Raw genomic sequence first — 13,265 nt, forward strand, 5'->3', positions numbered from 1 at the left:
AGACCTGAAATAAGTGAAAGAATACGTGAGCATACGGTTGACTGGCAGAGTAAAAAGATTGATGAAATCCTGAGACATGCAAAGTACTTCAGTGATGAGATTGAGGCGAAACAGAGAAAGCTAAAAGAGAAAGCAATGTGGGCTCAGGTGAAAGTTGCTGAAAGACAAGAAGCACAGTTGATGGAACAGGCGAATAATCCAGGAATTAGACCCAGATATGCGGGGAAAGGAAAGGGGAATCTAGAGGAGGCAAAGAAAAAGTTCCCTTGTCACAACTGTGGACAATTGGGGCATTGGAGATCCGAGTGTACCAATCCACCATTAGTAAGTAATGAAAATAAACCCTTAAATCAACAGGTGCAGAACGAGGGGTGTAATCAACAGCAGCAACAGCAGAAGGTTGTCAGACAGCAGAGTCAAGAGCCAAAACCGCCCTTGCCGCAGAATAGAGGGTCCCAAAAGTATAACCCGGACTCAGGATTCTACAATGATGAGCAGGTAAACAAACCGAGACGTTCTAACCTGGTACAGCAGTACTGGTTAAAGAATGAGGGGAGTGAGTCTGAAGGGGACTATTGACGGTGCCGAAGAGAGGAGGAAGAGTGCATACTTGGTGCAACTCTAGAAATAGACCAGGCAGGACCATTTGTAGATGGGAAAATAAATGGGGATAGTGTTACTTTTTTGGTAGACACAGGAGCGACGAGATCAACTGTCAGGTCAGCAGATATTAGAAATCTTCCTCTCTCGGACGAAGCAATCCAAGTAGTTGGTGTAGCAAATACACAGATTAAGACTCGTCTTACTGAACCAGTAAGGGTGAGAATAGGGAAATTTTCAGATATGCACAGATTTGTTGTCTGTGACACCAGTCCAGTGAATTTGTTCGATAGGGACCTATTGTGCAATATTAATTATTTTACATTTGTTTAAACTTTGTGTCCACTGAGAAACCCACTCTGCATTTGTAAAGTCCTGCAAGCACTTACAGCGGATTTTAGCGCTGTTTCTTGCAGCGGACTTCACGGCCGCCATCGCGAGCGCGAGGCCACGCCCACCCGTTAGGCCACGCCCACCCTCCCAGCCTATTAAAAGCGCTGATTGCAAGCGCGCCTATTGAAATTGAAATTGAAGACCTCTGAGGCGGAAGCCGGAGGTGGTGTAACTCGTGATTTTAAAACTGCTCATTTTCTGATTATTTTACATTTGTTTAAACTTTGTGTCCACTGAGAAACCCACTCTGCATTTGTAAAGTCCTGCAAGCACTTACAGCGGATTTTAGCGCTGTTCCTTGCAGCGGACTTCAAAGCCGCCATCGCGAGCGCGAGGCCACGCCCACCCGTTAGGCCACGCCTACCCTTCCTCTCCTTAAATGTGCTTCCTACGCAAGCGCAGCGGGCGAGCGCAGCGGGAGCGCCGTCTGCGCGCCGAAGGCGCGCCTAAGGCAAGCCCGTCTGCGCCCGTCTGCGGTCATACGCGGTCCAGGGCCACAACCCCTGCTCCTCCAGATGGCCACATACGGTGGAGCAAGCAGGATCTACTGAACTCTTGCCACAAAATCGACGATTCCTGCAAGCATAGTCTATGCGTGGAAAACGATATGGGTTGCGAACACTGTCACTTCTCATTCGACCTTGGTAGGAATACAACCAACATGAACTATACCATACAATGCGGACTGCTTAACGTACGCTCACTGAGAAAACACAGGCTAGACCTATATGATCTACTTACTGAGAACCAATGGGATCTTGTGTTTCTAACAGAGACATGGCTAGATAATGAGTCTACACCCTACGCCCTTGAGGCAACTCCAGGAGGGTATACAATACATAGACTGGATAGACCCACAGGCAGAGGAGGCGGAATCGCAATTATAGCCCGCGAAAACCTACGATGCCAGCTAGATAGCTCTCCCATCCTGGACAGTGAAGCAGGGAGCTTCACTGTCAAAGTGAATAATAACTACACGCTAAAGGGCATACTAATTTACAGACCCCCAGGCCCCATAGCCAGGTTCGAGGAGAGTTTGGTTGAAGGAATCATGGAAACCGCACTGTGCACTGACAAGTTTCTGGTACTCGGGGATCTCAATCTTCATCTTGATAACCCCTCAGACCACGTCAGTAAGAATTTTGGCCAGGCACTGAAAGCCCTCCAACTTACCCAAATTGTTAGAGTCCCGACCCATCAACAGGGTCATCTGCTGGACCCCATATTTGTCAACTGGGGGGAAGCGGAAGCTATGACCCCAATTCCCATCCCATGGTCGGACCACTATTTGGTCCCTTTTTCCATACGAATCCCGGGAAGCAGACCCCCACAGCCACCAGCTATGTACCACCTCAAACGGAAATGGGCTACATTCTCTCAGTCCAAATTCTGTGCAGAATTAACGAAAGGAGGAAGCCCAGGAGGGAAGGATGCTGACACAGCCAATGCTAACCTCTGCACACGCATTAATCAGGCACTAGACTGCACAGCCCCTTTGCTAAAAACCAAATCTGGGGGACGCATAAACAAAACTGCCCCGTGGTTCAACGCTGAACTAAGAGTTCAGAAAACTGCACTGAAAAGAACCGAAAGAGAATGGCGCAAGACTCTCTCTGAAGAAACCAGAAAGAATTATCTAACCGAGAGACGAATCTACCATGGACTAATCAGAAAGACAAAAACAGCATATTTTACGAATAGGATCAGTGAGGCTGGTAACTCGACGAAAGAGCTGTTTTCACTCTACAAAACTCTTTCAAGCGGAAACCCAGCTATTGCCCCCGCTGACTGCTCGCCAGAATTGTGTGACAAAATCGCAGATTTTTTCTCAGATAAAATAACAAAAATCTACTCAGCATTCCCTACGCAGTCCAAAACCGGGGCAGACTTCGTTGAAAGCCCAAGAGAGTGGGGAGATAAACCTAGACTTATCAACTTTACTACCCCTCCCACGGAAGATCTTCTAAAAATCTGCAGGTCGGTGAAGTCGGGCTCTCCGAGAGACCCTACCACACCCAAACGCCTGACGGATAGTCTAAGGGTACTAGAACCATACATTAGACATGTACTCGATGTATCTTTTACCACCAAGACAGTACCTAGGGAGTGGAAAAAGGCGGTGGTTCTGCCCCTCAGGAAGAAACCTACCATCAGTTTTGAGAAACTTGACAATCTCCGCCCAATTTCACTCCTGCCCTACCTAGCCAAGGTGGCCGAAAAAACGGTCAATAAACAACTAATGGACTTCGTGGAAAAGGCTGCCTTATTGCACGACACCCAATTCGGATTCCGCCCCCGCCACTCTACAGAGTCCGCACTGCTTACTGCAGTTGAGACCCTACGTCAGGGGGTAGATGAGGGACACACCATGGCCCTCATCCTATTGGACCTGAGTGCAGCGTTCGACACTGTGGCGCACGACAACTTGCTACAGTGTCTGAACAACGGAGGTATATCCGAAGCTGCACTCCAATGGTTACAACCCTTCCTGACAGGGAGAAGCTTCCAGGTTCGCCAGGGCGACCACTACTAGAGAAACATAGGTTTGGGTCAGGGCGTCCCCCAGGGTTCGTCCCTGAGCCCAACCTTGTTTAATCTCTATGTCTCTCCAGTGGCTTCAATTGCCGTGAGTCACGGATTGAGCATCGTGTCATATGCCGATGACACGCAGCTGGCTATCTCCCTATCGCGTGCACCCGGTCTTGCGATGGACAGTTTCAGGAACTGCATGCAAGAACTTGCAGCCTGGATGTCCACCAACTGCCTTAAGTTAAACGGCAACAAGACCGAGGTGCTCGTTGTGGGGGGGAACCCATCTGTTTGGTCATCGGCGTGGTGGCCTCCATGTCTGGATGAAGCTCCCACACCCCGCCAGGGAGTAAAAAACCTAGGCGTATGGCTCGACGATGACCTATCTTTTGGACCCCAAATAGACCGAGTTGCAGGCGTCTGTTTTGGTGTCCTAAAAACCATAAGGAAGGTCCTTGACCTCCTTCCTATGTCAGCACGGAAAACACTGGTACATGCCCTTGTGACATCACGCCTAGACTACGGCAACCTACTTTACCTGGGTACCACCTGCAAAGCCATGAATCGCCTTCAGGTAATACAGAACGCGGCAGCCCGTCTCATCCTAAAAATCCCTAAACGATCAGACACCAAAGCCGCTCTCAAAACCCTCCACTGGTTGCCAGTAAAAATCAGAGTGGAATTCAAAGCCCTCTGTACATGCCACCGCATCCTGGCTAAGAAATCTCATATTCCACTCCAGAACTTAGTGACAAGGTATACACCTGCGCGCGAGCTGCGCTCCTCATATGAGGGCCTACTTAAGGTTCCTAGGGTCAAAAGAGCCCGTATGGCAGACGCTCCTTCCGCTATCTGGCAGCGAAAAGCTGGAATTCCCTCCCTCTCCATCTCCGTCTGGATCCATCCGAATCCAGCTTCCGCAAGAACCTAAAAACACACCTGTTCTCCAGATAACGGATCACTGGTCTCCACCTCGCTCAGAGTTCTTCAGTTGCAGCGCGGGGACACACTTTGGCGTAACCAAGCGCTTTTATAAGCTACCCTTAATAATGAATTGTACATTTTTTTGTACTCCGGATGGAATAGCTTTTGAGACACCAGATGAGGATGTTTTGTACCGGATGACTCTAGACAATAGAGAGAGTGAGATTGTTGGTACATATGCTGTGTTTAATCCGGACGATTTGCCTCAGGAGTTGAGACACACAGTGAAAACAGCTGTTTGGGATTTTACTGGAGAAGATGTGGGATTGATGAATAATGTAGATCCAGTGAAGATTTCAGTGAAGGAGGGAATCACTTACCCTAATATCCCACAGTACAGACTGACACCAGAGATAATTGAGGGAATAACTCCTATAATTGACAAGATGATTCAACAGGGTGTTTTGAGAGAGTTACTGAGTAGCCCGTGTAATTCACCGATAATGGGGTTGAAGAAACCTAATGGAAAGTTCAGGATTGTACAGGATTTGAGAAAAGTTAACAAAATTGTGGTGGCATGTTGTCCCATTGTGCCAAATCCTTCAGTGATTTTGTATCAGATTCCTCATGATGCTGAGTGGTACACAGTGATTGATTTGTGTCATGCTTTCTTTTCAATTCCATTGCATCATGACAGCCAGACGATTTTTGCATTCCGGTTTGGCCAGCGTATTTTAGCATGGTGTCGTATCCCACAGGGGTATACAGAGAGTCCTTCGATATTCAATCAGTTGTTGAAAAAGTCATTGGAGAGTTTGATCATGCCTGAAAGCTCAGTGCTAGTGCAGTATATTGATGACTTACTTGTGGCATCAAAGACACGTGAAGCTTGTGAAGTAGATACCATAGCTTTGCTGAATCATCTGGCAGATGGAGGGTTAAAGGTATCTCCAGCCAAATTGCAATTTTGCAAGAAAGAGGTGCATTATCTTGGACACAATATTGAAAAGGGTCTGAGAAAGGTGACCGATGACAGGATCAAAATTATCAGAGGAATGAGAGCCCCGATGACCCAGAGAGAAGTGAGGATGTTTCTGGGGATGGTGGGTTATTGTCGTCAGTGGATAAGTAATTTCTCCCTGATAGCAAAGCCACTGATTAAGTTGACCAAAAGTGAGGTGAGAGACCCATTGGAACTGGATAGGGAACAAATGGCAGCATTTGAAGAGCTGAAGAGCAGAATGTGTAAAGCCCCTGCTTTGGGAATGCCAGACTATGAGAAAGAGTTTGAGTTGTATTGCAGTGAGAGAAATGGGTGTGCACTTTCAGTGTTAAATCAGAAGCACGGACAACTGAGAAGGCCGATTGCGTACTTCTCATCGACACTTGACCCCGTAGCTGTGGGTTTGCCAGGTTGCCTAAAAGCAGTAGCTGCTACATGCAGAAGCTTGGAACAGAGTGAGGGTATAATAATGGGATATCCTGTAAGGGTATTCGTACCTCATGATGTGGCAATTCTTTTGACAAGAAGCAGGACTCAGTACATGTCACATAGTCGGCTGACTAAATATAAGAAAATCATTCTGGGAGCATCAAATGTGACTCTTGAGAGATGTGTGAATGTGAATCCAGCAACGTTGTTACCAGATGCTGACAATGTGAATGTTGGAGATGATGTTGATCATGATTGTTTGGATGTGCTTGACTATTGCACGAAACCAAGACCAGACATAAGAGATTTACCGTTGCCTGAGAGTGATCATGTGTTGTTTGTGGATGGATCTTGTCTGAGAACTGATGATGGTGTGCTTAGTGCAGCATATGCGGTGTGCAAGGTTTCAGAAGTTATGGAAGCTTCGCCTTTGAAAGGAGTGAGATCAGCTCAAGTGGCTGAATTGGTGGCATTGACGAAAGCTTGCAAAATTGGGAAAAATCTGAGGGTGACTGTGATGACTGATAGTCAGTACGGATTTGGAGTCGTTCATGACTTTGGCCAGCTTTGGCTACAGAGAGGTTTCTTGACGTCGAGTGGGACTCCAATAAAGAATGCTGAAGTGATTGGGAAATTGCTTGAGGCGATACAGCTGCCTAAAGAGCTGGCAGTTGTGAAGTGTGCTGCTCATGGACAAGGAGATGATTTTGTTACTCTTGGTAATAGATTTGCCAATGACATAGCACAATATTGTGCCAAAAACAATCATTCGATTAATAGGGCACGAGAGAGGGAAATGTCTTTGTGTTCTGTGATGTTTACTAATGTCCTAGAAACGTGGGATGAAGTGAAACAGTTGCAGGATGAGGCAGGAGATGAGGAAATGAGAGATTGGATCAAGGCAGGTTGTGCCCCAAGAGAAACAGATCATGTTTGGATCTACAGAGATGGTAGACCAATCATGCCTAACTCAATGTTATCGACAATGGCAAGAATGTATCATGGCCAGGGACATTTGGGAAGGGATGCGATGATCAGGTCTTTTAAGCAGACCTGGTACAATGCAAAGTTCAGGTTGATTGCAGAGAGCATCTGTCAGAGATGTTTGATTTGTCAGCAGTTCAATACTGGGAAAAAGACAGTGGTTAGTCTAGGAACAATAGGCAGAGAAGGAGGTCCTTTCACAAGAATGCAAATAGATTTCATTGAAATGCCCCAAGACAAATTGAGGTATGTTCTAGTGGTAGTCTGTTTGTTCTCAAGATGGGTGGAGGCCTATCCGACTAGGAGAAATGATGGAATAACAGTTGCAAAGTTACTGGTAAGGGAGTTGATTCCTAGGTACGGGTTCCCAGTGACCATTGAGTCTGATAGAGGTGGACACTTCTATAATGAGCTCATGGGTTTAATTTGTGAAGCATTGAGCATACAGCAGAAGCTACATTGTGCATACAGACCAGAGGCTTCTGGTGTTGTGGAGCAGATGAACGGCACAATAAAAAAACGAATTGGTAAGATGTGTTTAGCCACTGGAATGAAATGGCCTGATGTCTTGCCTCTAGTGCTGATGACCATTAGGTCTACTCCAGATAGAACCACAGGTTTGAGTCCGCACGAGATCTTAATGGGTCGTGCCATGAGACATGCATTTGTGCCTGTCAACAAGTTGATGACAATAACTGATGACATGATTTTGGATTACTGTAAAGGCCTGGCTGACGCAGTTCATTCTGTGTTTCAACAGGTTGGAGGAGACGCTACCACACTTGAGAAGAAGAAAGCCCATGATCTGAGTCCAGGGGACTGGGTGAGGATTAAGGTACACAGGAGAAGAAATTGCTTGGTTCCAAGGTGGGGAAGGCCGAGACAAGTCATTCTCACTACGACAACTGCAGTAAAGTGTGCCGGTGTGAAAAACTGGGTGCATGCGAGTCATACTCTGAGAGTTCCAAATCCGAAGGATGGGACTGGTAAGGAGTATTTTGAAGAGTCAGATTCCAGTGATGATGCAGAAACTGAACCAGTGAGAAGGGGGAGAAATCCTGAAAGAGGTGAAGGTGAAAGAGAGTCGAGTGATTCTTTCCCTTTTCCAAGAGAGGCTTCAAGAGAAACATTGGGAGTTTCAGAAGAGAGATCAGATTCTGTAAGAGTGCCTGAAGTTCCAACAAGCAGTAGAAGAGAAAGGAGCAATTCCACAGAAACTACACCTGAATCAGATGAAGAGGTTGAAAATCCACTTGAGATTACACCTGAAGAAACAGGGTCAGTAGAAGATAGAGAGGGACAGATTGCGGAAGACCCCCGAGGAGGTGTAGGGAACATTCCTGATAAGCTAGGTGAAGGGACAAATAGACAGCAAGAAGATTGCGTGTCGGAGACCCGAGGAGGGACAGAATTAGGGAAGTCTCAATCGGTGGTAGAAAAGACTGTGGAGCGAAAGAAAATTGTAGAAGAACAAGAGGCAAATGAGACAGAATCGGATGAGAGTGAAAATGAGAAATCAGAGGGTCGAGTTCTGAGAAAGAGAACTTGGATCGGAGAAAGAAATAATAAAGAAGTGAGACCAAAAAGGGCTGTAAGAGGAGAGCTTTGGCCCAACAGAATAAAGAGACTGAGGTACAGACTGACACGAGCAAGTTCATCGAAAGCTGAACAGGTGAACGAGGTGTCTAGTCAGAATCAAGCAAAAGGTAAAAACAAAAAGTTACAAAAGAACCAGAGGAAATCAAGAGAATAAGAAAACCTAACCAGAAGTATAGGTCACCGGAATGTTCGTATGTGGCACTGTCTGAAGGTGTAGAGGCAGAAAGTCAAGGAAATCCAGAGGGGACCGTACGAGAAGTGGTTGAGAAGAAAACAGTTGGAATTCTAAAAGTTATCCTGACTGACATTGGAGAAGAGTCGGATGCACTGGATGTTGTTGATGATCTAATACAATTTGATGTTGCTGAAGAAGGAGTGAAAGTGAACTGAAAGAGTCACTTGGAGAAAAGTGAAAAGAGAAAATTTTAAATTAGCTGTGTGGAATAATCTGGAGTTCTAAAAACTCAGTAGGGGAGTAGAAGAGGCTAAGTCAAAAGACACTGCCAAAGTAGTAAAATGGCTAACACAGAGAATAATCAAAGTAGATGTGCCTTTTTGAAAAGATGGTGTAAAATGTGCTGCTGCTGTACTGGATTATTAATGCTATTATGGGGAGTTTTAGCTTTATTAGTTACTTTTAGAGTTACAATAGACGCTTTAGGAATACATACTGAAAATGTGACCAATGTAGAAAAGAGTTCACAAAAAGTAGTTCCAACTAGAATTAGTAACACTTATGTGCATAAGGATAGGTCTATTAATGATTTTTCTTGTAATGTTTTTTCAAAGTTGTTGTATGAATACGTAAAGACAATGGAAGTTAGGGATTGCTACGTATGTATGCAATTACCTGCATCCTTTTCAGAGGGTGTTACTTATCACCATTTACCAGCTACGTATGGAATTTCTTGTAGTGTGTTAAGTAGTGTTTTTTATTTGTTAGGGAAAATAGATTATGAGATGTCTAACAAAGATAACATTTTTGGGCAATTGCCTATGGATAAAAAGCTGAATCCGGCTAAAGAAGCTAACATTTTTGGTGAGATTTTTATTGAGAAAGAAGAATTAACTTTAGATTACATTTTTAGAAACAATTTAACTTGCAGTCTGAAAGAAGAGGAGAAAGCTTTCCTAAACATGGTAGAGGAAAGGAGAAAGAGCATGCATGAAAAGGCAGGGAAATATAAAGTGAGTGAGACAATTTGGGACATTGAAATGGGAAAGGAGTTGAGAAATGGAGCTAGTCCAACTTTGGCTTTAGATGCACCACAGAAGGGTAAGCTATGCATTACCAGGAAGAAATCCCAATATGATACATATTTTGTTGGGACTAGTGAGTGTCATGATACTTATTTTATTGCAACAGGATGGGGTTTTGAAGGTGGTGAGGATCCAGTTTTCCCAGGAGTGTATTATGTGTATGGGAACAAGGCTTATTACAAGTTGCCTGACCATTGGTATGGCACGTGTTATGTGGGCCTGGTCTTTCCAAAGATTTTTCATATAGATAGGATAGAAGATGTAGAACACATTAATCTACTAACACGTTTTAAGAGAGAAACTTGGTCAGAGATAGTGGGTGACATTTTTGGTGCTTTAATTCCAGCAGTGGGAATTTCTTTGAATGCTTATGGGATTCGGAAACTGTCAACAGTGGTGGATCGTTTATCGACAAGTACCGCTGGAGGGTTTCTCTTGGTGAATACGGAAATGATTGCCGTACGAGCCATGTCTATGCAAAATCGACTTGCCCTTTATATTCTTTTGGCCAAAGAGGGTGGGGTTTGTGGAATACTGAAAGTTCAACATTGTTGCACTTACATTCCTGACGAAAGCAGAGATCTAAAGGTCTATATTTAAAATATTACTGATTTACATGAAGAGTTAGTACCACTTGAAGCTGAAAGTGTCTGGACTAAAATAGCTAATAAGATAGTTGCTGTTAAGAGTTTATTTGCTAAGATAGGTAGTACAATTATTGGTAAAATATTGTTTCCTTTGACATGCATAATTGTTGCTTTATTGATACTAAGATTGGGGTGTTTGTGTTGTAAAAACAGGGGAGGGAAAAAGAGAATAATTAGAAGCAATGCTGAAAAGAAACAAAAGAGGTCAAGGAGAGACCCACAAGAAGTAGAATTAGAAGAGTTGAGGGAGAGTGTGTACTTGGAGTCAAGGATGGATGATGTGAGAGAATCTGGTGTTTAATGTTGTGTCATAAAGACATTTTCAATTTCTCCTAAAAATTGGGACTAAATTTTCCTTTTTGGGTGGTTTTTTGTGGTGATAAGATATCACCAAAGGGGGGATTGCTGGAGCAGAGTTTTCTGTTGAAAATTTATCGAGTTTTAAGCTCCAGTTTCGTCTAAATGTTAAGATCTTAAAACACTAACTAGTAACAATTAATTAATAGTTTGTTTCGTCTGGACTAACTAATATCACTAACGAGAGAAACTACACGTGGGATGCATTTATGTTGCTTAATAATAGTGTGCGGTTTATTCACAAATGCTATTTGTTTTGTGTTTTGTGCGTTTAAAATAACGTGTACTAATGCTTTATTGTGTTGCAGAGGGCTAGATAAGTACACACACATAAGGGTATTAGAGGGGTTTAACACTGTACAATCATTATGATGTGGTAACGTTGTTTTTGTCTCTTTTAATTAAGATGGTCCGTTTTGGCCTAGATTAAGATGGCTACCTTTTACAGTGATCGAATTTTGATGAGAGGCCTTGCTGAACATGGTCGAGAGTCACCTGACCACAGCCTTTGCCTGGTTTGAAAGTTTTCCGTGAGGACAGCAGCTCTGGGCGCGGGTCCAATTGCCCTTGGACAAGGAAAAAGTCACAATGAACAATGACAATGCTGCGGTGGCTCTGCTAGAGATATCAAGGAAGAGCGTCTTCGAAAGAAACATTTGCAAACTCGAGTTTCCTTCTTCCGTCTTTTTATTTTTGTGATTTTTCCTGAGCAGAGATTTTCTAAATGTATCTAAAGACTTCCTTTCCTGCTCGCTCTGCTCAGTGGCTCAACGGATATTCAACATTTATTTGTTACTTTGATTTGTTAGTTTTCCTATAAAAATGTTAGACTAGAGAAGGTCCATGTTCATTGCGCTCTTTACATTCATCGCGTTCCTTGCGGTCATCGCGTTTGGACTTCATGCTGAGGACGGCAGCTCGAGAGACTTTACCGAGAGACCTGTCCTGTCCCATTTAGCTAGAATAGGTAATTATGAGAATAACGATTTTGCTAACGAATGACTTTACTTTTGAACTAATTTTAGATAAACAAGCATTTGTTTGAATTACAGTGTCGGGTGTTTATTCTTCGTCAATTATTGAGTTTCAAATGTATTTTCTTATGTTCAAAATCATGACTCAAGGCAATGTCATTAAGGTCGCATTGACCTCATTGTAGATGCAGATTGGTCTAGGTTTCCTCTCCTATATTCAGTGTGGATAGAGTAATAGCGTGAATTTAGTGATATGGGCCCTAGCATATGATGTGTGACTGCGTGTGTGACTGTAGATTTACTCTGTCCGTAGAAGCTGGGAGAATTTATATGCGCCGATCTGCAGCAGAAGCGTATCTTATCTTGAAGTTCAACTGTGCAGTTACCCGCCTAAACGAGATGACTTAATTGTCAAAAACTTAAGGTGTGTCCCCAGGACATCATGTCCCAGAATGCATTGGTGTGGCTTCACTAACAGTTTGGATCAATTTATGCAATCTGATTGGCCGGTAGGCCACACTACATTCCCCATGAATGATGTAGGCATCCACGGGTTTAAAATGGCTCTGTTTGAAGTGCTTGCGCTAGATGCAGTTACAATGATGGCGTTGCTGCAGTGAATGGAATTAGAGCCTTTGAAAATGTAAGTAAACCGCACGTGTCGTGGAACTTCCAGAGCCCTTATACTAAGAAGTGATTAAGTAGCTGGCAGCTTTCTCTCCGGTTCTGAATATTCATAATTTTAATTGCAGAGACATCGGGAAGTTTACAACAAGAGCGCTGTTGGCGCCGTTTGAAAAGGGATTCATTTTTGAAACACACTCCGTACAGTGAAAAGCATAGGTGAGTTTGCGAGGTTGGTCTCTATCAAGTCTCTTGTAAAACATGAGGCGATAACCTAGTTTTGAATAGGCTTTCGTTATATAGTGTATTTTTTTATACATTGTAGGGTGCCAGCGTTTGCTGTGGCAGACATGCGCGGACCCGACGGGCAGCTGTATACATTTAAGGTAATTCACGATCTAGTTGTCTTACATAGTGATAGACGATATTTCGTGAGATGTCTTGAATATTCATTGGAATTATTTTTTAGCAACAAATGCACAGGTGTGTTTCTGGTGCAGAGCATGGTTTAGGAAAAGCTGACATGTCAGTGAGTCCTGTTCGATTTTAAACAACAGCTGACTCTGACCACAAGGCCTGTTCCCAAGTATTTATCTACGCAATTTGTTTATACATAAGAGTTGGAATGTTTTGAAGGAGAAAGCGTTCTGATTTTGTAAAATATGAAGTCCGGGTGCTCAAATGTTTGCCTGAGGCCACACCCATTTTCCCAGCTCCACCCACTTCCTTCACTAGCTCCACCCACTTCCTCTATTGGCTCCCCCCACACCCTCAACTGGCACCCAAGCCATAAACCGTGAAAATGGCATACATGTCCTCAGGCCAGAAGACATGGAAATGTTACACATAAGCACCCATGCCATAAACCATGGAAATGTCACACATAAGCAAACACCTAAGTCATAAACCATGGAAATGTCACACTTAAGCCCTCAGGCCAGA

The sequence above is a fragment of the Triturus cristatus genome, chromosome 5_1, assembly GCF_964204655.1.
Source record: "Triturus cristatus chromosome 5_1, aTriCri1.1, whole genome shotgun sequence".
NCBI lineage: Eukaryota > Metazoa > Chordata > Amphibia > Caudata > Salamandridae > Triturus > Triturus cristatus.